The following is a 22,199-nucleotide window of genomic DNA, read 5'->3' on the forward strand; positions in this document are numbered from 1 at the left end:
TGTTTTCGGGGTTTCTGCTTTTTAAATGAAGTGTCCTACTGTATTCTTAAACTTTTTAGCTGCATTGACACTTCATTATTGAATCACAAGTAGAGCTTATACTCCAAAATGGCAGAAAATTCCTGCAAGGGCTTATTCTCGGGGTAGGTCTTATTTTTGTAAAAACACGATAGCTTGGAAATTTAGGATATTATTTCTGTTATATGTCAACTGGGTATTACCAGAGATTTCTTTCTGGTAGTATGCACATCTTCCCCTAAATGCGATTGAGAATCTCAAGTAGGCAGTATTATGCAGGGGGAAAAAAAAGCATACACCATCCTCTCTTCACTGATGTGTGCAGCTAAAATGTAGAAGTACAGCAGCATTACGTAGCATTATAAACACATCTAGATCTCATCTTACAGCAGTCGGTGTGGGGTGAGGAACAGAACTGATAGCAATATGAGATAAGATCTGGAAGTGTTTGTAATGATATATAATTCTGTTGTGCTGTATCTCTACACAATAGCTGCAAAGATCAGTGAGTAGAGGAGGGCATGTTCTTTTTTTACTCTCATGTGTTCTCAACCTCATGCAGTGGAAGATACACTAGAGAGCAAAATTAGAGAACAACACCCAATTTCCTAAATGTTAAAGTCATTGTGTCGTCCTATGTGATTATGTGCACATCGGGCGTTGCCTCAAAACCTGAACTAGCAGAGTTGATCCAGCCCAGGATGAACCTTTTTTCTGCTGCTCACCAGTGCAAAAGGCACATGTCCAACACCAAACACTTTACTGCGTCACACTACACATCTGAGAACTCATACAGGGTACAAATCATTTTCGTGACCAAAATGTGGGGATTGTTGCTCCTGTAAATCAACTCTTCTAAAGAATCCAAGAATACACACAGAGGAGAAGCCACTTTGATCTTGAGAATGGGAAAATGTTTAACAAAGAAATTACATTTTCTTTAAAGGCAGCTAAATTACATATATATTATAAAATTATTTTATTAAAGAATTGCTCATAAACAATTTCAGTGTGTTAAGTTATATTTTCTGTGCAAATCCTAAAGCTTAACATGAACAAAACTGAATTCATTATCTTTCCTCCTCTCTTAACCCCTCCAACAAGCCTATTAATCTAAGTTGATGGCTGCTCACTCTCCCCAGTCTCACAAGCTTGTTACCATGGAGTAACCCTCGTCTCTGCTCTATCGTTCAAGCCACACCTCCAAGCCCTCTTCACCTCCTGCCAACTACAACTCAAAAATATATCTTCCGGGACTTCCGGGAGGCGGAGCTAAGAGGTAGCTACTTTTATCATGAGCTCCTGCAGCAGCCTAGGCCAAAAACGTTATCCAGGCCCATCCTAACATCTCAAGGCTGCAGGGATAAGGCCAGGACAAGGGGCGCACATCAGGCCCGGCTCTCCTGATACTCCGGAGGTGAAAGGTGCATGCTGCACCACAAAGAAAGGAGTGCTCTGACACAAAGCACCAGGCTGCAGGCTGTGGGCTGTGCTGCACAGAGGAACGCTGCCCATCCTCCCTGCTCCCCCTGCAGCTGTGCCACTGCAAACGGAAAGCACCCGGGATCTGGTAAGAGAGGGGTTAAATATCGGGCACTAACATCCAGAAGGAGACAGGGAGGGGGACTGAAGTGCTTCCAGCGGCAGCCATAGTTTTCAGTGAACTCTCACACACTCCCCTCCCTGCCACAGAAGAAATAGTGAAACACCGAGCAGCAGCAAGCTCAGCAAACAGGACTGCACGCTGTGTTTACCTGTCACACAGAGCTCCGTGGACAGGCCCACCGTCTGAGATACTGTAAGTGAGGGGGGAGCTGAGAGCCCCTGGAGACATTCGGCTGTGACAGCAGGTCAGGAGATAAACAGGGGGCTGTGGAGGGGGCAGATACATCCCTGCAGGTCTCATCTTATATGGCTGCTGCACAAGGCCTGTAATCTGCAACAGTAAACAGAGGCAGATAAGCCTGAAGTGCATCACAGCTCAACTTGATTAGCCCTCACCACTTCACCAGCACTGACAGTATAGAAGAGGGTGAAAAACAAAAAGAAGTGGGATCAGTCATCTGGCCTGCCTCCTGCCCTTCTGACTGGTCTTTTTCAAGTAACATCTATACACTCTCATACACAGCGTGGAAATAATTGTGAAACAGCCAAGTTTACCACACAGATGTAATTAAGCTTATGTTATTGTGACGTCACCACAGTCTCTAAAGAAGCTCCATATTTACAGTTCTTACTATGGATAAATTTGTGGGTAAGAGCAATGCCACACAACCAAGTAAAGGAATTAGACCGCAAAGACGAAACCAAAATGCACCCCCATCACCAGGGGCTTCCCCTGAGGCAACTACAGACCCACCCCAGGACACGGATCTCTTGATGCCGGTGATTGATGGGCTGCTGGCAGCCTTCCAGTCTTCATTAGACATTATAGTCACCCAAGTTAATGCCCAGGGTTCAAGGCTAACAGATGTGGAGCAGAGGGTCTCTGACATGGAGGACTCTGTAAAGGAAATTTCAGAGATGCTGGAGAGCAGGAATAAGGACATTGCTGTATTGCTGGACAAGGTAGATGATCTTGAAAACAGGTCCAGACGCAATAATTTAAGGTTGGTGGGTGTCCCTGAATCGGTTCGGCAAGCTGATCTACTGAAACTCACTTCAGAATGGCTACCAGGAGCTTTGAAATTGGATCTAAAGTCGGGGCCAATTGCTATTGAAAGGGCCCACAGAGTGGGCCCACCTCGAAATGATGGAGAGGTCAGACACAGACAAGTAATTTTTAAGGTCCTAGACTTCCAAGACAAGATTGGATTGCTGACAGCATTTAGAAAAAATCGCTCACTTACCTACAATAACTCTAAACTGCTTTTGTTCCAAGATTACTCAGCAGCCTTGACAACAAGACGCAAAGCCTTCAATCCAGTATGCAAACTATTGGCGGAAAAAAATATTCGCTTCAGTCTACTGTATCCTGCTGTTCTACGCTTGACTACAGGGGGAAAGAATTGAACTTTTGAAGATCCTAAGTTGGCTTTAAATTACCTTCTTCAGGAAAATGGAGCTTCGCCAGCAGTCAACATAGACACTTAAATCGGAGACGTCACTGTGCTACAGTTCCGATGTTCATTCTGTTTTTCCTTTTTTTTTTCAGTGTCAGGACTGCCAGAGAGGCAGGTGACATTGCCATTAGATTAAGGTTTTTGTTTAGATGGGAAGGGGTTAGGGGGCTCTGCGTGCGTACCTTTAGTTTAGCTCTCATATGGGTTGTCGCGTTTACTCGCTGGGATGGACGAGGGAACCCAAATAGGTTGTTTATAATTTTACAATTAATTCCTCCTTCTGGAATAGGATAAATGACTAACACAGAGAGCACAAATGTGTCCACGATTAAATCGCTGTATTGGTGCTCCTGGAATGTTAACTGGTTAAACTCTCCTATTAAGAGGAAAAAAGTTTTAAATTATCTACATCGTTTAAATTGCCATATTGTCTTCTTACAGGAAACACACTGGATGAAGGGCAATCACCCATTTCTTCACAGCAGAAAATATGCCGTATGCGCAGAAGCGTCATTTACGAGAAAACAAAGAGGGGTAGCTATATTGATCAATAAGCATATTAGTCATGAAGTTCTGGAGGTTTCAGAGGACCCTATGGGGAGATTATTATTGGTGAAAGTGAAGATAGAGGGCACTATCTACAACTTAGCAAACATATATGCACCAAATATTCCTGATCCACAGTTCAGAGCCAGATTGATCGAAAGTATCACAGGTTGGGATATGACTAATTTAATTGTAGGCGGAGATTTCAATGAGGCTCATGATGGAATTTTAGACAGGTCAAGTCCCCAGCCATCTCCTCTATTGGCGCTCCATAGTGGTTTGCAATATCTCGTCAATCAATTGGGACTAATAGACACATGGCGCATGCAGCACCCAATAGATAAAGACTATACATTTTATTCACATGTCCATGACTTACATACACGGATTGACTATTGCCTACTAAGCCCAGCACTGATGCCACATTTACTTTCCTCCAACATCCTAGACATCTGTATTTCGGATCATGCACCGGTTACTTTTAATTTGTTATTATCTACCACAATACTACGGGAAAGAAGGTGGAGGTTTCCTTCATATTTATATCAATCTGAGGATTTCAAAGCTTCTTTACAAAACTACTGGAGCTTTTATGAGAATGATAATCACGAGCATAGTGGGGACGCTGGTTTGTATTGGGCTGCCTCCAAGGCAGTAGTAAGAGGTCAGATAATATCATATGTCAGCCATAAGAGAAAAAAGCTCCTGGAACAAACTATATCGGCACAAAAACTTCTCACGCAGGCATATAAAGATTTTAAAAATAACAACACGGATGCGACAAAACAACATTTCTTAGAGGCCAAGGAGGCGGCGGACACCTTGACCCATGAGATGGCACTTAGTAACCTGGACTATCAGAAACATAAATACTTTAAATGGGGCAACAAACCTGGGAAATTACTAGCTTCTTTAACCAAACCCTTTAGAACCACCACTAGAATCCACAAAATTAAAAAGAAAGATGGTACCATGGTAACAAAAGATGAGGAAATAGTGGAGGAGTTCAGGGCATTCTTTGGCTCGCTGTATGAGGCGGAACCGAGGGAGGTTGACGGGGAAGCTGATTTTATCCATGGTACCGTAGCGCCCATCTTGACAGAGGAACAAAGAGTAGTACTAAACGCCCCTATAAATATTTCAGAAATAGTAAAAACTATTGGCACTCTTAAACTAGCCAAAAGCCCAGGGCCCGACGGATTTAGTAACGAATATTATAAGATCTTGGGAGCCTCTATCGGTCCTCATCTATGTGCAGTGTATAATAAGATAGTCACAGATAGAATAATTCCCGACAGGTTCAATGAGGCAAACATTATAGTATTACCTAAGCCAGGAAAAGACCCACTACAGGTGGAGGGATACAGACCCATCTCATTACTCAACTCTGATTTTAAAATCTTTACTAAAATACTAGCTGGTAGATTACAACAAGTGATTCCAGATCTTATTCTGCCCTTCCAAACGGGATTCGTGCACGGGAAATCCATCACCTATAACATCAGGACGGCTATTGGGGCTATCTCTTATAGTAGGAAGCATAGATGTACCAAACATATAGTAGTTAGCCTTGATGCGGACAAGGCCTTTGACAGGGTCTCTTGGGCCTATTTACATAATTTTTTGGCATGTCGCCAGGCGGGATCCTGGTTTTGCAAAGCAGTCAAGATGATATACACAGAACCCAAATCCAGACTATCTATAAATAATACATTCTCTGAGCCATTTGAGGTACAGAGGGGAACGAGGCAGGGGTGTCCCTTGTCACCTTTATTGTTTAATTTGGCTCTGGACCCAATGTTGAGGACCCTACATAATTTAGCAATATATCAGGGCATGAGAGTCGGTGGGACAACAATTAAACTTTTGGCTTTTGCCGATGATATTTTATTGTTTATTGCCAATCCCTCCCAAGCGATTCTAGAGATAATGAACACATTGAATAATTTTGGAAAGGCCTCAGGCTTCAGGGTAAATTACAAAAAAACTGAGGCATTGGCAATGTACAAATCGGGTAAAATTGATAACTTATTTCCCTTCCAGTGGTGTACCAGGTCCATTAAATATTTGGGGATTCAGCTCCCAGCAAACCCCTTGTTACTATATCAAATTAATTATAAGCCTCTTATAAATTCATTAATACATCTACTCCAATCTTGGAAACATCTGAAAATATCCTTTTCGGGCCGATGTCACTTAATTAAAATGGTAGCATTCCCCAAAATAATGTTCTTATTTCAGACTCTCCCGTTGCTTCTACGCAAATCAGATATTAAGCTACTAAATTAATCCTTTGAAAAATTAATTTGGGGGCACAAGGGGCGTACTAGGATCAGCTTAATCAAGCTTCAATTACCAAAAGGGGCAGGGGGCATAAATCTTCCAGATCTGGGCAGATATAATCTAGCAGCAAATTTTAGATATGTGGTGGACTGGGTGCGAGGAGTATCTCACTTTGCCAATGTACAATTGTAACAACAGCTATGTTCACAAGTCTCGTTAACAGCATTGCTGCATTTAGGGAACGAGGAAATACCGAGTGAGGTTAGGGATCATCCAACACTATGGCATACTATACAAACGTGGAGGAAGGTGAGGAAACTTGGTAAAATTAACACTTCAAGTTCCCCATTTCAACCCTTTATTGGAAATCCGAGATTCCTCCAGGGTCGCCCTCCGAGGATTTATGAAACATTGTCAATGCAGGGTTGTGCTTATGCTGCAGATCTAATGGAGCCTGATTGGTCGTTGCTTTCTTACGAGAAGGCGGCACACCGATTTCCAGCTTTTGTGGGTCAGCCTTTTCTTTTTCTTCAGGCGCGTAGCTTGGCACAAAAATATCTTGTTGACAAGCCAAAGGGAGATCTTGGAGGAAGTGTGGATAACTTTCTTAGGAGGGCAAGAAGCCAGGCGTCCTCGACTAGTCAGGTTTATTCAATGTTGCGTACAGTTTGGACATGGGAGGGGAAAACAACAGGTCCAGCAAAATGGAAGGTAGACATGCCAGAGTTTGAGGTAAAGGATTTTTTACAAGCCACGCTGTTGCAACGTAAATTTCTCTCGTCCAGTAGCTACACAGATACGGCCTTGATGATTCTACATAGAGCATATATTACTCCAAAAATTCAATCAAAAATGGACACAAATGCCTTATACTCTTGTTCTAAATGTGGCATAAGAGACACTGACCTGTTTCACCACTTATGGGACTGTGTTCAGATACAGGGAGTATGGAGAAGCGTTCACTCAGTCTTACAAAACACATACAATATTGAGTTTGCTCTGACACCACAGTGGGCGATTTTTAACATGTTGGAGGAGGCTCAACAAAGTCTTCCGAGAGGTACCAGGGCAATGTTAACTATTTGGGCCTCGGCCACTAGGAAAAGTATCCTACATCTCTGGGTAAATCCTGAAGCACCCTCTCTAGCGTTTATCCAAACAAAACTAATGTTCGTATTCAAAATGGACTGGCTGGATGCACTGTCGAATAAGGAGAAGCTGACTAAGCGTTTCTTTGAAACATGGTCTTTATGTATACCTAACTTGGCTACAGTGCTTAAGGATAGACTTAAATCTCAGTTTGGACAGACCTCTTGGTACCTTCTTGAACTGCTCAATGGACACATACCAATTACATAAGTTACCATTTTAAGTTGCTTCTGGTCGCACGCAGAGCGGGGGGAGGGGTGGGCGGGACTGTTTTGATTATAATGTCATTAATGAAATGCTCTTTGTATAAGAGCAGATTGTAAAAGAAATTCGGTTAAAATTCAATAAAAAGATGTTTAAAAAAAAAAATATATATATATCTTCCGGATTTGTGCTTTCCTTAACCAAGAATCCGCAAAAACACTAATGCACGCCCTCAACATCTCCTGCCTCAGCTACTGCGACCTCCTGCTCTGTGGCCTCCCTTCCAACACTCTTGCACCCCTCCAATCTATCCTAAACTCTGCAGCTCAATTAATCCGCCTCTCCCCTTGCTTTTCCACAGCCTCTCCTCTCTGCTAATCCCTTCACTGGCTTCCCTTTGCCCAAAGACTCCAGTTCAAAATACTAACGATGACATACAAAGCCATTCACAACCTGTCTCCTTAATACATCTGTGACCTAGTCTCCCGGTACCTACCTGCATGCAACATCAGATCCTCACAAGATCTCTTTCTCTACTCCTCTCTTATCTCCTCTTCACACAATCGCATACAAGATTTCTCCCGCGTCTCACCCATACTCTGGAACCCAGTATATTAGTCTCTCGCCTACCGTGGAAACCTTCAAAAGGAACCTGAAGACCCACCTCTTCCGACAAGCCTACAACCTACAATAACCCTCAGACCATTACATCCAGCTCTTTCCTCACCTACTGTACCTTCCCCCATTCCCAGTAGACTGTGGGCCCTCACGGGTAGGGTCCTCTCTTCTCCTGTACCAGTCTGTTTTTGTACTGTTCATGATTGTTGTACTTGTTTTATGTATACCCATTTCACTTGTAAAGTGCCATGGAATAAATGGCGCTATAATAATAAATAATAATAGTCAAAATTAAGTCGCGAGTCTAAAAGGGAAAGCAATGTAGAACACTAAATGATAAGGAAATGTGCTGTATGCAATGAGCAATAAACATCAGCAAGTAGAATGCATAGAATAAGCCGAAATATTTTACGCTGAATAAAAGCCAAATTTGAGCTGAAGAAATACATCCTGCAGTGCCCACAATACAGGTAATCACTTAGATAGAAGCACAGCGCTATATTAACCGGGCTGAGTTTCATGTCATTTTCCGAGCATACTCCAAAATGACTGAAAATTCTCGCTAGGGCTTATTTTTGGGGTAGGTCTTATTTTTGGAAAAACTTTAGCCTAGACTTTAGCCTAAACTTTACAACCTATGTTATAATTCAACTGCGTATTACCTGAGATTTCTTTTTGGGAGTGTGTACTTCTCCTAAATACAATTGTGTTATGCTCGGCGGGCGAGCAGAGATTTTAGCGAACTCACTGGGCCACAGCACACACAAAACCCAGAGGGGCTTGACTATGAACCTAAAGCTAGTTTCACCCGAGCCTCTGCTGCAACAGCTGGCCCCAGTGGTACGGGAGCAACAGGCTCTGGAAATAGGTAACAACAGCAGCATCAGGTGTTGATGTTCTGTCCGGGATGGATAAATAGACTAATGGATGGATGCGGCAGCAATTATGAGCAGTGCTAGGGAACCTGAGAACTAGCAACGTATTAGACTCGTCATCCAGGTACCTCCCATAGGGCAGAGGTGCCTTTAGTACCTGTAGCATTTCAGATGACCTAAGAGGTATTTATGGGTTAAGGGTACACTGGCCCTTTAAGAAAGGGGGTGTGGCCACGCACCATATCCTAGAGCAGAAACATTAAGTCTGCCATGAGAATGCAGCCTCTGGGAGACAGCAACAGGGACGGAAATGGAGTGGCCACCACAGGAGGGACAGACAAGTGAGCCAACTGACTTCCTCGCCAGGGGAGAGGGACAGGACAGTGCGTGGTTGTCACTGTGGGCGTTACAGTTTCACAATCCTAAGTAGGCAGCATCATGCAGGGGAAAAAAAGAATACTCATTCCTTTCCTCCCTGATGTGTACAGTCAGTATGTAGAAGTGCCTTATGTATCATTATAAACGCATCCAGATCTCATGGAAGTCAGTGTGGGGGGGGACAGAACGGATAACAATATGAGATAAGATCTGGAAGTGTTTGTAATGATATCTAATTCTGCTGTGCTGTATCCCTACACAATAGCTGCAGAGATCAGCGAGTAGAGGAGGGCTTATTCTTTTTTACCCCTGTGTGTTGTCGGCCTCACTCAATGGAAGAAGTATATGCCCCCAGAGACATATCTCTGATAACTCCCACTTAAATTATACCAAATTATGAACTAAAGTATACAAGCGAATATCTCCGCAACAGTGATAAGAAATTAATAATTACATTTAACTCAGCATTGCAGCCACTATACCATGATGTGAGCAGTTTGTTTGTGTGTGTGGTTAAAAACGATTTATATGAAGCCAATATATGAGTTATGTACGATAATTTGCTGTTATAGTCTATGGTGTCATTCACATGTCTGTGATTTTTCACAGACCGTGCTGTCTATGGAAAAACAAAGTGGACATTTCCCATTTTGATCTATGTGTCTGATCCAAATCGGCAATATAAGTGGGTCAGTGCAAAAATGGAACCGCACTCTGATGACTTCTGAGTGCAATCTGACTTTTACAGACTGTCAGAATGAAGAAGGTTTAAAAACCTTTTTCTCCATGTACGAGAAAAACTGGTGAGACTCGGACCACACTCTGGTCAAACACTGATCAGTCTGTTTTTTTTTCTTGTATATGGCTTATTGTTAGCTGCTGGGAATCGGTTACATGGTGTCCAGAACCTCATTTCATTCTTCTTTCTAAGGTGCAGGGTGGAGTCTTCCATCTATTGTGCTCTGGTAGAATTTGCAACATAATCCCTCTTACACTTGGAATATTGTGCTCAGTTTTATTTCTTAATGAGCACAAACACTCAGAGCTAGAGGAAAGGGCACTTTACACGCAGCGATATCGCTATCGATATCGCTAGCAAGCGTACCCGCCCCCATCGGTTGTGCGTCACGGGCAAATCGCTGCCCATGGCACACAGCATCGCTTACACCCGTCACACATACTTACCTGCCTAGCGACATCGCTGTGGCCGGCGAACCGCCTCCTTTCTAAGGGGGCGGTTCGTGCGGCGTCACTAAGCGGCCGCCCAATAGAAGCGGAGGGGCGGAGATGAGCAGGACAAACATCCCGCCCACCTGCTTCCTTCCTCATTGCGTGCGGCCGCAGGTAAGGTGATGTTCCTCGTTCCTGCGGTGTCACAAGTAGCGATGTGTGCTGCTGCAGGAACGACGAACAACCTGCGTCCTGCAACAGCAACGATAATCGGGAAAGGAACGATGCATCAACGATTAGGTAAGTCATTTTGATCGTTAACAGTCGATTGTGCGTTTCACACGCAACAACATCGCTAATGAGGCTGGATGTGCGTCACGAATTTCATGACCCCAACGACATCTCGTTAGCGATTTCGTTGCGGTGTAAAGTGGCCTGAAGAGCTAGTGGATGCAAAATGGCTGCCTCCCATCATACGCTTTCCTACTCTCCCCTGTGAAGATGTATTTGGATTTATAAAATAAGAAATAAAACTAGATTTTTTTTTTTGTTGAGTGCTGTTTTTTGTTCTACTATTCCTGATTCCTTAACTAATGATCATTTACTGAAATACATTCATTTATCACAAACTTTAGTTGTAATTTTAATGTTTCTGTTAATACCGGTGTGAGTGCAGACACAAGGCAACCTGGACCTCACAGAGCAAGAATTACTGATCCAGTAGATTAAAGCTGATATACTGCTACAGCATTGGATCTGCCAGATGACAACAAGCCCTACACTGGGAATTCTCACGCAACTCAATGATATGAAACAGTAACTCAGTACTGCCATGTCTGTCATGTCTGTCGGCTCAAAAAGGCAACAGCGGAGAGACTTGATTCTAGCAAGTTCAAAAGGAATTCCAGCCTTCGCCATTTATCCCTTGCATAGAGATTTGGTGTTACCGTAGAGGGCACTTGGTTGATTCCATGGTGCCAGCCAGAGTAGAGAACCAGAAGCAAGGGAAGTCAAGGTAGTCGGGTCAGAAGTAAAACAGCTGCCAAGGCACAAAATCAAGACAAAGAATGGTCATGAAAAATGGATGTCAGACAACAGGAATTCAATAAGCAAAGCAGAAAGCACAAGATAGAGAAGAGAAACTAACTGGCAGGGAGAGTCAAGAGTTTCAGGGCTTTAAATAGATGACATCCCCCACCCAGGGCTCACCGAAAGGAGTCTGAACTAAGCAGCACCAATGGACCCAGCAATAAAACAGGACCGCCGCGCCGTATCACCTGCAAGGTATATCCCAGTGATTGAGGTGGAAACAGAGGGGAGAAGTGCTAACCTGGATGTTACAATTAGATCCACTATCACGGGTGTGTGACGTTTGACAGAAAACCCTGTGGTGTCCGGCTGCAGAGGGTCGCTGCATTTGGCAGCATAAACTGCTCCTTGATATTCCATACTTTCCTTTGTGGTGGGAATGGAGTTTTGTGTGTCTTCTCTGTTAGGAGAGCATGTGGAGATCTTTACCTTTTAGCTGCTAATCATTATCCCTTGGGGCGTGGCCTGGACGGCAATGTGAAGAGACGTGTTTGTGGAGCTCTCCTGCAAACTCCCTTGATAAATCCCTGAATACCGCTGTTATCACTGCCTCAGCCGGCTGTCAGGAAGATAAGGTGGTGAGGACTTATCTGGAGTGAGTCTGGTGGATGCAGAGAGGTGCCATGGTCCGTCACAGGCAAAAAGATAATGGAGGCGGGAAAGTCCCCAGCTCTCAGGATGGTGCCATGATAAGGCAGGAAGCTGAGAAAGTTAATGCAGCCTGTCAGGAGAGGATGCAGGTCGCGGCAAGGCTGGAGAAATTTTCCCGGACTTCAGAGAAATCACATCAGCATACAGATAACAGAGGTGAGGAGGGAGAAGACAATGCCAGCTCTGATGAGATGGGGGATGGTGAAAAGCAGCAAGATAAGACAGGAGAAGTGGAGAAAGCACAGTGCACAGGAGGCTCCAGAAAACCCCACTTTAAAGGACGTTTTTGCAGTGGTGTCTTTTTGTAAAGAGGCTCTGACTTCCCTGACGAAGCAAGTTAAGGGATTACAGGCAGAGGTTGCTGACATTAAGAAAGACCTCAAGAAAGCCGATCTGAGAACAACGGCTGTAGAGGAGAGAGTGGGGATAACAGAGGATCATATTACAAAACTACAAAAGTCTGAAAAAACATTTGCACAGCAGATAGCTGAAATCATGGCAAAAAATGATGATTTAGAGAACCGCTCTAGAAGAAATAACATCCGAATTGTCGGCATCCCTGAGAAAGCGGAAGGAAGAAACCCCACTGAATATGTAGAAGACTGGCTCAGGGGGAAAATGGGTGCTAATGTCTTATCCAAGCTCTATGCTGTGGAACGTGCACACAGAGTCCCGATGCAGCCACAACCAGCAGGCAGGGGCCCTCGCACTATGCTAGCCAAGCTCTTCAACTACAGAGACAGGGACACTATACTGCGAAAGGCAAGAGACATGGAGGATCTTATGATTGACGGCCAGAGAATTTCCATATACCCGGACTACTCCATTTCTGTTCAAAAGCTACGTATGACTTTTACAGGAGTAAAGAGGCACCTGCGAGAGATGGGGGTGCAATACTCAATGATGTTCCCGGCAAAGCTAAGAGTGACGGCGTTGGAGCGGGTGCACTTTTTTACAACTCCAGAGGAAGCCATGCAGTGATTGGACGCAAACGAAAAGCGGATCCGTTTGAAGGAATGAGCTGACTGTCTGAATCTGCAGTGTGTTGGAGAAGGCCGGCTGAGGCTCTACAACATCCTTAGGAGCTTACAGGGGACCCTTCTTGTTTTTTCTTTTTTTTTCTCCTTCCCTTTGGGATTGAGGTAGTATGCAGGGGGAATGTGAAGGGTTTGATGTGAGCTTCGCAGGACATGGGGACTGCCTAATTTGGCGCGGTGGTGGTATTTACAATTTGAGATTCCAGTTTAATTACTGTTCGCCATTTTACTGTTATATTGGTTGAGTGGAATATGATTATACATAGAAAGGGGGGGAGTGGAGAATTGTTGGAAAAGGGACGAGTTTTAAAATGTGTCTAAGAGGGGAAGGCGAGGGAGGTAGGGGGGAATTTAGTAGGGATTATGGACCAGGTTTGGAAAACCCGATGCTTCACGGGAGTACTCGAAAACAGGAAGTGGTGGGGAGTAGGAGGGGAGGGGAGCAGGGGGGGAGGGGGGAAAGGGGTAGGGTAGAGGCAGCATGGGGAAATACTACAAGGTTTGATGGTTTTACTGGGTGGGATAATGGGGGATAGAATTAAGGTGTTGAGTTGGAATATTAGAGGGTTATCAGATAGGTCTAGGAGAGCGGCAATAATTAAATATGTTCAAGACCAGAACCCGTCAGTAATATGTCTACTAGAAACGCATCTAACAAAGGAGACAACACATGTTTTAAATAGGAGATGGGTGCAGAAGGCCTATCATTCCACCTTTTCCAACTATGCAAGGGGTGTATCACTGCTGATCCATAACTCTGTGCAATATGAAGAGATAGAAGTGTATGTGGATAAAGAGGGACAGTGTGTGGCCGTCAAGTGTAAAATATTTGGCAGACTCATGTGTATAGCTGCAATATATATACCACCTCCATATAGGTGCACCAAACTAAGGGAGATAAGGGAGTTCTCTGAGAAGGGGGGAGTAATCCCTTTTTTACTGGTGGGGGACTTCAATAATGTGATAGATATGTACTGGGATAGGAGTAGTAGACCTCCAGGTATCCAGGATAGTTGTATGACTTCGTTTGGCACTCTTATTGGGGAACTTGGAATGGTGGATGCCTGGCGAGTGAGGAATGGGAGGATATCCTGCTTCTCTTGTTATTCGGCTTCGCATAACACTCTGTCCCGCATTGACATGGCTCTAGCTAGTGATCTGATGGATGCAATGATAAGCGACGTGCAATATCTGACAAGAGTGATTTCGGATCATAGCCCAATTCTAGTGTCCATACGACGGGGGACCCTGACAGGGGGAAGGAGGGGAGAGTGGAAGCTTCATCCAGCATGGATCCGTCATATTAATATGGGGAATATAGAACGGGATCTTGGGGATTTCTTTATCCACAACGAGGGTAGCACTGGTCCGCTGGTGGTATGGGATGCGATGAAGGCATACCTCAGGGGACTCCTGTTCAGGGATATCTGTAAACGTAAAACACAGACGAGGCAGGATGAGAAAGATAGGCTGGAGGCCTTAGATAAGGCAGAGCTGGAAGCAATCCGGAGTACTACTACGGACGCGAAGCAAAATCTTAGGCAGGCGCATGAACAGGTTAATAAGATGCTTTTGGAGAAGGCGGTAAGGAAGCAGGCATTCCAAAAATTGCATTTTTATGAGGAGGGGGAAAAAGTTGGTCATCTATTATCGGTCATAGCTGCAGCTCAAAGGAGTAGTTCATTTGTGCATGGTATGGACACGGTGGAGGGGACACAGGTCACTGAGGTTGAGGAGATCCTTGGGGTCTTTAAAGATTTCTATCGCACGCTATATTCTTCTATTGGAGAGATAAGGGTGGAAGAGGTGGACTCATTTCTTGAGCGAGGTGAGCTTCCGGTGTTGTCTGTGGCGGATAGAGATAAACTGGAGTCACCTATTACTATTGATGAACTGGAGGGCGCTCTGCATGGCATGAGCAATGACAAGGCACCGGGAGCAGACGGGCTACCAGTTGAAATTTATAAACAGTTAGAAGAAATCCTATTACCCAAACTATTGAAAGTCTTTGAGGGGGAAGGTGTATTGCCTGAGTCTATGAGAGAAGCAATAATAGTAGTAATTCCTAAGGAGGATAAAAATCCGAGGCTTCCAGACTCATATAGACCCATCTCGTTATTAACAGCGGACGTGAAGCTTCTGGCTAAGGTGTTGTCAAACCGGCTGACTGGAGTTATATCTAACCTAATCCATATGGACCAATCAGGGTTCATGGCCAATAGGTCGACAGCTGCTAATATCAGGAGATTGTACCTTAATCTACAGTTGCCGCCTGACAACCCTGGCCGGAGGGTGATCGCTTCGTTAGATGCCCAGAAAGCGTTCGATAGTGTTGAGTGGGGGTATCTGTGGAAAGTGTTGCAGCATATGGGTTTTGGCCCACGGTTTGTAAAGTGGGTGCAGCTGTTGTATAATAGGCCTACTGCTAAAGTTAGAGTTAACGGTATGACCTCCACAGCGTTTGAGTTGCACCGGGGAACGAGACAGGGCTGCCCACTATCGCCGCTCCTATTTGCTATTGCAATAGAGCCTCTGGCGGCGGCCATTAGGAAAACAAAGGAGATTCATGGATTTAAGTATGGGCATTTAGAGGAGAAAATAGCTCTTTATGCTGACGATTTATTACTTTTCTTGGGGGATCCATCAGCCTCATTGGATCATGCCATGCAGATAATAGAGAAATTTGGAGAAGTTTCGGGACTGACCATTAATTGGTCTAAATCGAGCCTCTTTAAGGTGGATGGGGAAGTAGCCTGGGCAAATGAGGATACTGGGGCTAACAAATTGAAGAATGTGGACGAATTTAAATATCTAGGTATCCAGATATCTCTGCCAGTAGAAAAATACATACAGGAGAACTTATGGCCGCTCCTTAAAAAATTGAGAACCAAGGTGGATGCCTGGAACAAGCTACATTTGTCAGTTGTTGGAAGGGTTAATTTACTAAAGATGGTAGTAATGCCTAAACTCCTATACATACTGCACAATGCCCCTGTTTGTATTTCAAGGAAAAGATTTAAAGGGATAAACTCGCTGTTTAGGGACCTGGTGTGGGGTAAAAAGCAGCCTGGGGTGCGATTAGAGACTTTACAAAGGCCGAAGGATGAGGGGGGTCTAGCAATCCCAAATCCGGAATTGTATTATATAGCGGCGCAATGTCAACACCTCAGGGGTTGGTCTGATCGAGAGAAAGATGGGGGCATTAAAGAAGTACTGGAATACATAGTGGGTAGAAGTCCATTGGTAATGGGACTAGAGGATGGTGCGGTGGGGCTCCTGGGTAGAACATCTCCTACAATGGCACTTATAAATAAGACCTGGGATAGGCTGAAAAGGGTGAGAGGGGTGACCCGGTTAACTAAGTTTACACCTATCTGGGATAACAGTAATCTCCCGGAGATTCAGAAAGTGGGGAATATTGAGGAGTGGAGACGCAAGGGTGTGATATACATGCATCAGATATTGGACGGAGGAATTGTGAAATCGTTCCCGCAGTTACAGAGTCAGTTTCAGTTACCGGCGTCCGGCTGGCTCCACTACAGACAATTAAAACATGCGATTGCAGCCCAAGCGGCTAAACAAAGTGTGGCCATACAGACTGACCTGGTACTGGAGTATGTGTGTAAGGGCGGAGGAAGCACTAAAGGGATCATTTCTGGCACGTATAAAGATATACTACATACCTTTCTTTTAGAATACCCAATTAAAACTAAATCTAAATGGGAGGAGGAAGTTGGGCCGATAATGGAGGAGGTGTGGGAGAGTATCCTGGAGTATGTCCCTAAACTTTCCATGAGCGAACCGGCCAGACTGTCTCACCTATACGTGATTCACCGGGTATATAGGTCTCCCTTACTGATGTTTAAAATGGGGTTGAAAAGGAATTCGGAGTGTCCAAGGTGTCAGGGATCTGACGCAGGTATTTTTCACATGATGTGGTCTTGTCTGAGACTGGTCTCCTTTTGGACTAAGGTTATCCACAAGATAGGAAGAACATATGGGTGTGTCCTCCCCAGGGAACCAGTGCTATGCCTATTGGGATATGTTGAGGAGCTTGGGGTGGAAAATACTATGAAAATTGTCATTGCTAGGCTGCTGTATGCGGCAAGAAAGCTAATCGCCAGGTCCTGGATTAAAAAAGACCCCCCGACCAGGGGAGAGTACATTAAAAGGGTGGAATGTATTCTTCAGCTGGAACGGGGAGTGTATGAAAGAAGGGGGAATGTTAAAATGTTTGAGAAGCTCTGGTCTCCTTGGCTGCAATGCGAATAAGACGAGTGATGGACCAGTAAACTGGTCTGGGACCGGGATAGCAGTCTGAGACCTCTGATGTGTATGTTTTGTTTTATTTGTGTTACTAGTTGTTCCTCCTGCACAACGGGATGGTTGCTATACTACAGTTGAAGGGTATCATAAGTGTGTACTAAATGGGATGTAGTATCGGGGAGAAGTGTTGCTGCCAGGGTGGGGGAGGGGGCGGGAGGGGGAGTTAAAGGGGTAATAGATGTGATAAATTTAATTTGGATGCCGATTTGTTATTCTGTTGTATGTACTCTGTTTTAATAAAAAAGTATCTGATTTAAAAAAAAAAAATCATTATCCCTTACCCTCTGTGTTTTTATACTTTATATACCTGCCTTTATCTTTTTTATGTTGCTGGTGATGGGGTTAAGTTTCTATATGGTCCTGACTGCAAGCAGTCGGCTTGTAATCATCTGGAGAAACGTATGTTGCTATTCCCTTCCCTAAGTCATCTTGGAAATAAGTTGTTTGTGTCCTTTCCCGTTTGCTATCCCTGTGTGTTTTTTAAGACTAAGTGGGGTTGACTAGTGCTCATCCTGTCCATTCAATCCCTAGGGCCCAGTTCAGGGTCATGCAGGGCCAGGTATCCTGCTCGGCGCATAGGTTCTGCGGCTATCTAGGGATGTCAGGGGTTGTTATCAGGGGTTACCATCTCCCCCTCCGCTACACACACGGTTTTCCTCCCCTCCGTTTTATCTGTTCACTCGGTATTTCTTTGTCGCTCCATTGGGAGACCCAGACAATTGGGTGTATAGCTTCTGCCTCCGGAGGCCACACAAAGTATTACACTTTAAAAAGTGTAACCCCTCCCCTCTGCCTATACACCCCCCCCGTGCATCACGGGCTCCTCAGTTTTTATGCTTTGTGTTGAAGGAGGCACACATTCACGCAAGCTCCACATTTTAGTCAGCAGCAGCTGCTGATTATATCGGATGGAAGAAAAGAGGGCCCCTAACAGGGCCCCCGGCATGCTCCCTTCTCACCCCACTGAGTCGGCGGTGTTGTTAAGGTTGAGGTACCCATTGCGGGTACAAAGGCTGGAGCCACATGCTGTTTTCTTTCCCCATCCCTTAGGGGCTCTGGGAGAAGTGGGATCCTAACCGGTCATCCAGGCACTGGGACCGGGCTCCCTCCGCAGCCCCTGTGGGATTCTGACGGACAGGAGACTGAGTACCATCAGGGACAGGACCCTGCATCTACAGGTACTCTGTGTCCCCTTGGGGACGGCGCATGGAGCACTTTGGCCTCAGACGCTGCAGCGGCTGCGGTGTTGGTATGACGACCGGGATTACCGCGCCGACCGCGCCTGCTTGCCGGCCGCGGTTTTAACTTTAGTCCCCGGCTTTTGCGGCCTAGTGCCTTAAACTCCCGCCTTCGGGCCTGCCAGTCAGGGGTAAGGGCGGGACGTTCGGCTTGACGCCGACAGTGAGGGCTGGAGCACACTTAGGTGTCTTCCTCCCCCCTCACTAATCACTCTGGGGCACCAGATTCCCGCACTTTTTTAGGTACGCCCACGGCTCCCTCCTCCCCTGTGAACGCCGACAGCCATGTTTTAGCACATTCTGCCGGTGGAGGACTTCTGGCTGCAGCTCTGGGAGACCCGAGGCAGGGAATCTGGTGGCCACACACCGCTTGAGCGGTCGGTAAGCCACACCGGTCACCCGGTGCTGGTCCCCCTAGGGTGCCGAACTGTATATATATATATATATATTATATTTGTATACATTTTCTCGGTTCGGCTGTACTGTTAGCTTGTGGCTATATACCCTCAGTGATCACTCTCCTGGGAGACAACAGCATGTCGTTCACAAGGAGCAAGGGTGCCAAGGCACAGGGTTATTTTGCAACCTGTACCTCTTGTGCGGCTATGCTACCTGCAGGTTCCACCTACCCTCACTGTGAGCAATGCTCGGGCCCTATGGCACTCGCTCAGCCGGAGCCTGGGGCATTGGTGGGACCCTCGGCCCAGGTAGAACCGCCGGCTTCCCCTGTCCAGGTGGCAGGGACAGAGTTTGCAGTGTTAGCTGAGAAACTCTCTGAGTCACTTTCACAATCCATGGCTCAGTCTATGGACAAATGGTCTGCTAAGATACTAGAGGCCCTGCAGTCCAGACCGGCCCTTACACAGGCCCCGGGCACTGCGGGATCGCCCCCAGGCCCCTCTCGGTCTGCGACGAAGCGTGCTTCTGGGGTGGCCTCTAGCTATTACGTGGAGGACTCCGGCACGGACCGCAGTCCCAGACCGGCTAAGCGGGCTCGCTTAGAATCTTCCCCGACTTCATCACGCTGTTCGGGGTCTCAGCTTGAGGACTCTCTGGAGGATGAGGCGGAGGTCGCAGCCCAGGACTCTGACCCTGACGTTGCTCTCAATCTTGATACACCTGAAGGGGACGCCATAGTCAATGACCTAATATGGTCCATCAACCAGGTGCTAGATCTTTCTCCGCCAACTCCACTTGTAGAGGAGTCTGCTTCACAGCAGGAGAAACACCAGTTTAGGTTTCCCAAATGTACTCGGAGTGCTTTCTTCGATCACTCTAACTTCAGAGATGCTGTCCAGAAGCACAGAGCTTTTCCGGACAAGCGCTTTACTAAACGCCTTAATGACACACGTTACCCCTTCCCCTCTGACGTAGTTAAGGGTTGGGCTCAATGTCCCAAGGTGGATCCTCCAGTCTCTAGACTGGCGGCTAGATCCGTAGTAGCAGTAGCTGACGGTTCATCGCTCAAGGATGCCACGGACAGGCAGATAGAGCTCCTAATGAAATCCATCTATGAAGCCATAGGCGCGTCCTTTGCCCCAGCCTTTGCAGCAGTGTGGGCACTCCAGGCTATCTCAGCTTGTCTGTCTGAGATTAATGCGGTCACCCGTACCTCTGCTCCGCAAGTAGCGTCTTTGACTTCTCAGGCGTCGGTATTTTCATCCTACGCCATGAATGCTGTCCTAGACTCGGCTAGCCGTACAGCCGTAGCATCCGCCAATTCGGTGGCAGTCCGCAGGGCCATGTGGCTACGTGAATGGAAGGCAGACTCTGCTTCCAAGAAGTTCTTGACCGGTTTGCCTTTTTCTGGCGACCGATTGTTTGGCGAGCAATTGGATGAAATTATTAAGCAATCCAAGGGAAAGGACTCGTCCTTACCCCAGCCCAAACCAAAGAGACCTCAGCAACGAAAAATTCAAGCGAGGTTTCGGTCCTTTCGGCCCTCAGCCAGATCCCAATCCTCCTCGTCCAACAGGCCACAGAAGAGCCAGAGGAACTCTTCTGCATGGCGGTCTAAGTCACGTCCTCCAAAGACCGCCGGAGGCACCGTCTCCAAGGCGGCCTCCTCATGACTTTCGGCCTCCCCAAACCGCATCCTCGGTCGGTGGCAGGCTCTCCCGCTTTTGCGACGCCTGGTGGCCACATGTCCAAGACCGATGGGTGAGAGACATTCTATCTCACGGTTACAGGATAGAGTTCAGCTCTCGTCCTCTGACTCGTTTTTTCAGAACATCTCCGCCCCCCGACCGAACCGTTGCACTTTTTCAGGCGGTGGACACTCTGAAGACAGAAGGAGTTGTGATCCCCGTTCCCCTTCAGGAACGTGGTCGCGGTTTTTACTCCAACCTGTTCGTGGTGCCAAAAAAGGACGGTTCATTCCGTCCCGTTTTGGACCTCAAATTGCTCAACAGACATGTGAGAACCAGGCGGTTTCGCATGGAATCCCTCCGCTCTGTCATCGCTTCGATGTCCCAAGGAGACTTCCTAGCATCAATCGACATCAGGGATGCCTATCTCCATGTGCCGATCGCACCAGAGCATCAACGCTTCCTGCGTTTCGCCATTGGGGACGAACACCTTCAGTTTGTGGCACTACCTTTCGGCCTGGCGACAGCCCCACGGGTCTTCACCAAGGTCATGGCATCCGTTGTGGCAGTCCTACACTCTCAGGGCCACTCGTGATCCCGTACTTAGACGATCTCCTAGTCAAGGCACCCTCCCGGGTGGCATGTCAACACAGTCTGACCGTTGCTCTGGAGACTCTCCAGAGGTTCGGGTGGATCATCAATTTCCCAAAGTCAAAATTGACTCCGACCCAATCACTGACTTACCTCGGGATGGAGTTTCACACTCTCTCAGCGATAGTCAAGCTACCGCTGGACAAACAGCGTTCGCTGCAAACAGGTGTGCAATCTCTCCTGCGGGCCCAGTCACACCCCTTGAGGCGCCTCATGCACTTCCTGGGGAAGATGGTGGCAGCAATGGAGGCAGTTCCCTTTGCGCAGTTTCATCTGCGTCCACTCCAATGGGACATTCTCCGCAAATGGGACAGGAGGTCGACGTCCCTAGACAGGAACGTCTCTCTTTCTCTGGCAGCCAAGACCTCTCTTCAGTGGTGGCTTCTTCCCACTTCTCTGTCGAAGGGAAAATCTTTCCTGCCCCCATCCTGGGCTGTGGTCACGACAGACTCGAGTCTGTCAGGGTGGGGAGCGATTTTTCTCCACCACAAGGCTCAGGGAACCTGGACTCCGACAGAGTCCTCCCTTCAGATCAATGTCCTGGAGATAAGGGCAGTGTATCTAGCCCTAAAGGCGTTCCATCGGTGGCTGGAGGGCAGGCAGATCCGCATACAGTCGGACAACGCCACGGCGGTCGCGTACATCAACCACCAGGGCGGCACTCGCAGTCGTCAAGCCTTCCAAGAAGCTCGGCGGATTCTGCTGTGGGCGGAGGCCACAGCCTCCACCATCTCCGCGGTTCACATCCCGGGCGTAGAAAACTGGGAAGCAGACTTTCTCAGTCGCCAGGGCATGGACGCAGGGGAATGGTCTCTTC

General features: G+C 46.6%; 1 protein-coding gene across 1 annotated transcript in view; it reads left to right on the plus strand.

Annotated features, from left to right (window-relative positions):
* Positions 1–1,022, plus strand: part of LOC142310584 (uncharacterized) — an 11,955-nt gene extending 10,933 nt beyond the window's left edge. The window contains exon 4 of the mRNA XM_075348103.1: positions 1–1,022. This exon is cut by the window's left edge and continues 767 nt beyond it. The gene's annotated coding sequence lies outside the window, so the exon portion shown is untranslated.
* The last annotated feature ends 21,177 nt before the right edge of the window (positions 1,023–22,199 follow it).

Source organism: Anomaloglossus baeobatrachus, chromosome 5, assembly GCF_048569485.1.
Source record: "Anomaloglossus baeobatrachus isolate aAnoBae1 chromosome 5, aAnoBae1.hap1, whole genome shotgun sequence".
In the NCBI taxonomy this organism is placed as follows: Eukaryota; Metazoa; Chordata; class Amphibia; order Anura; family Aromobatidae; genus Anomaloglossus; species Anomaloglossus baeobatrachus.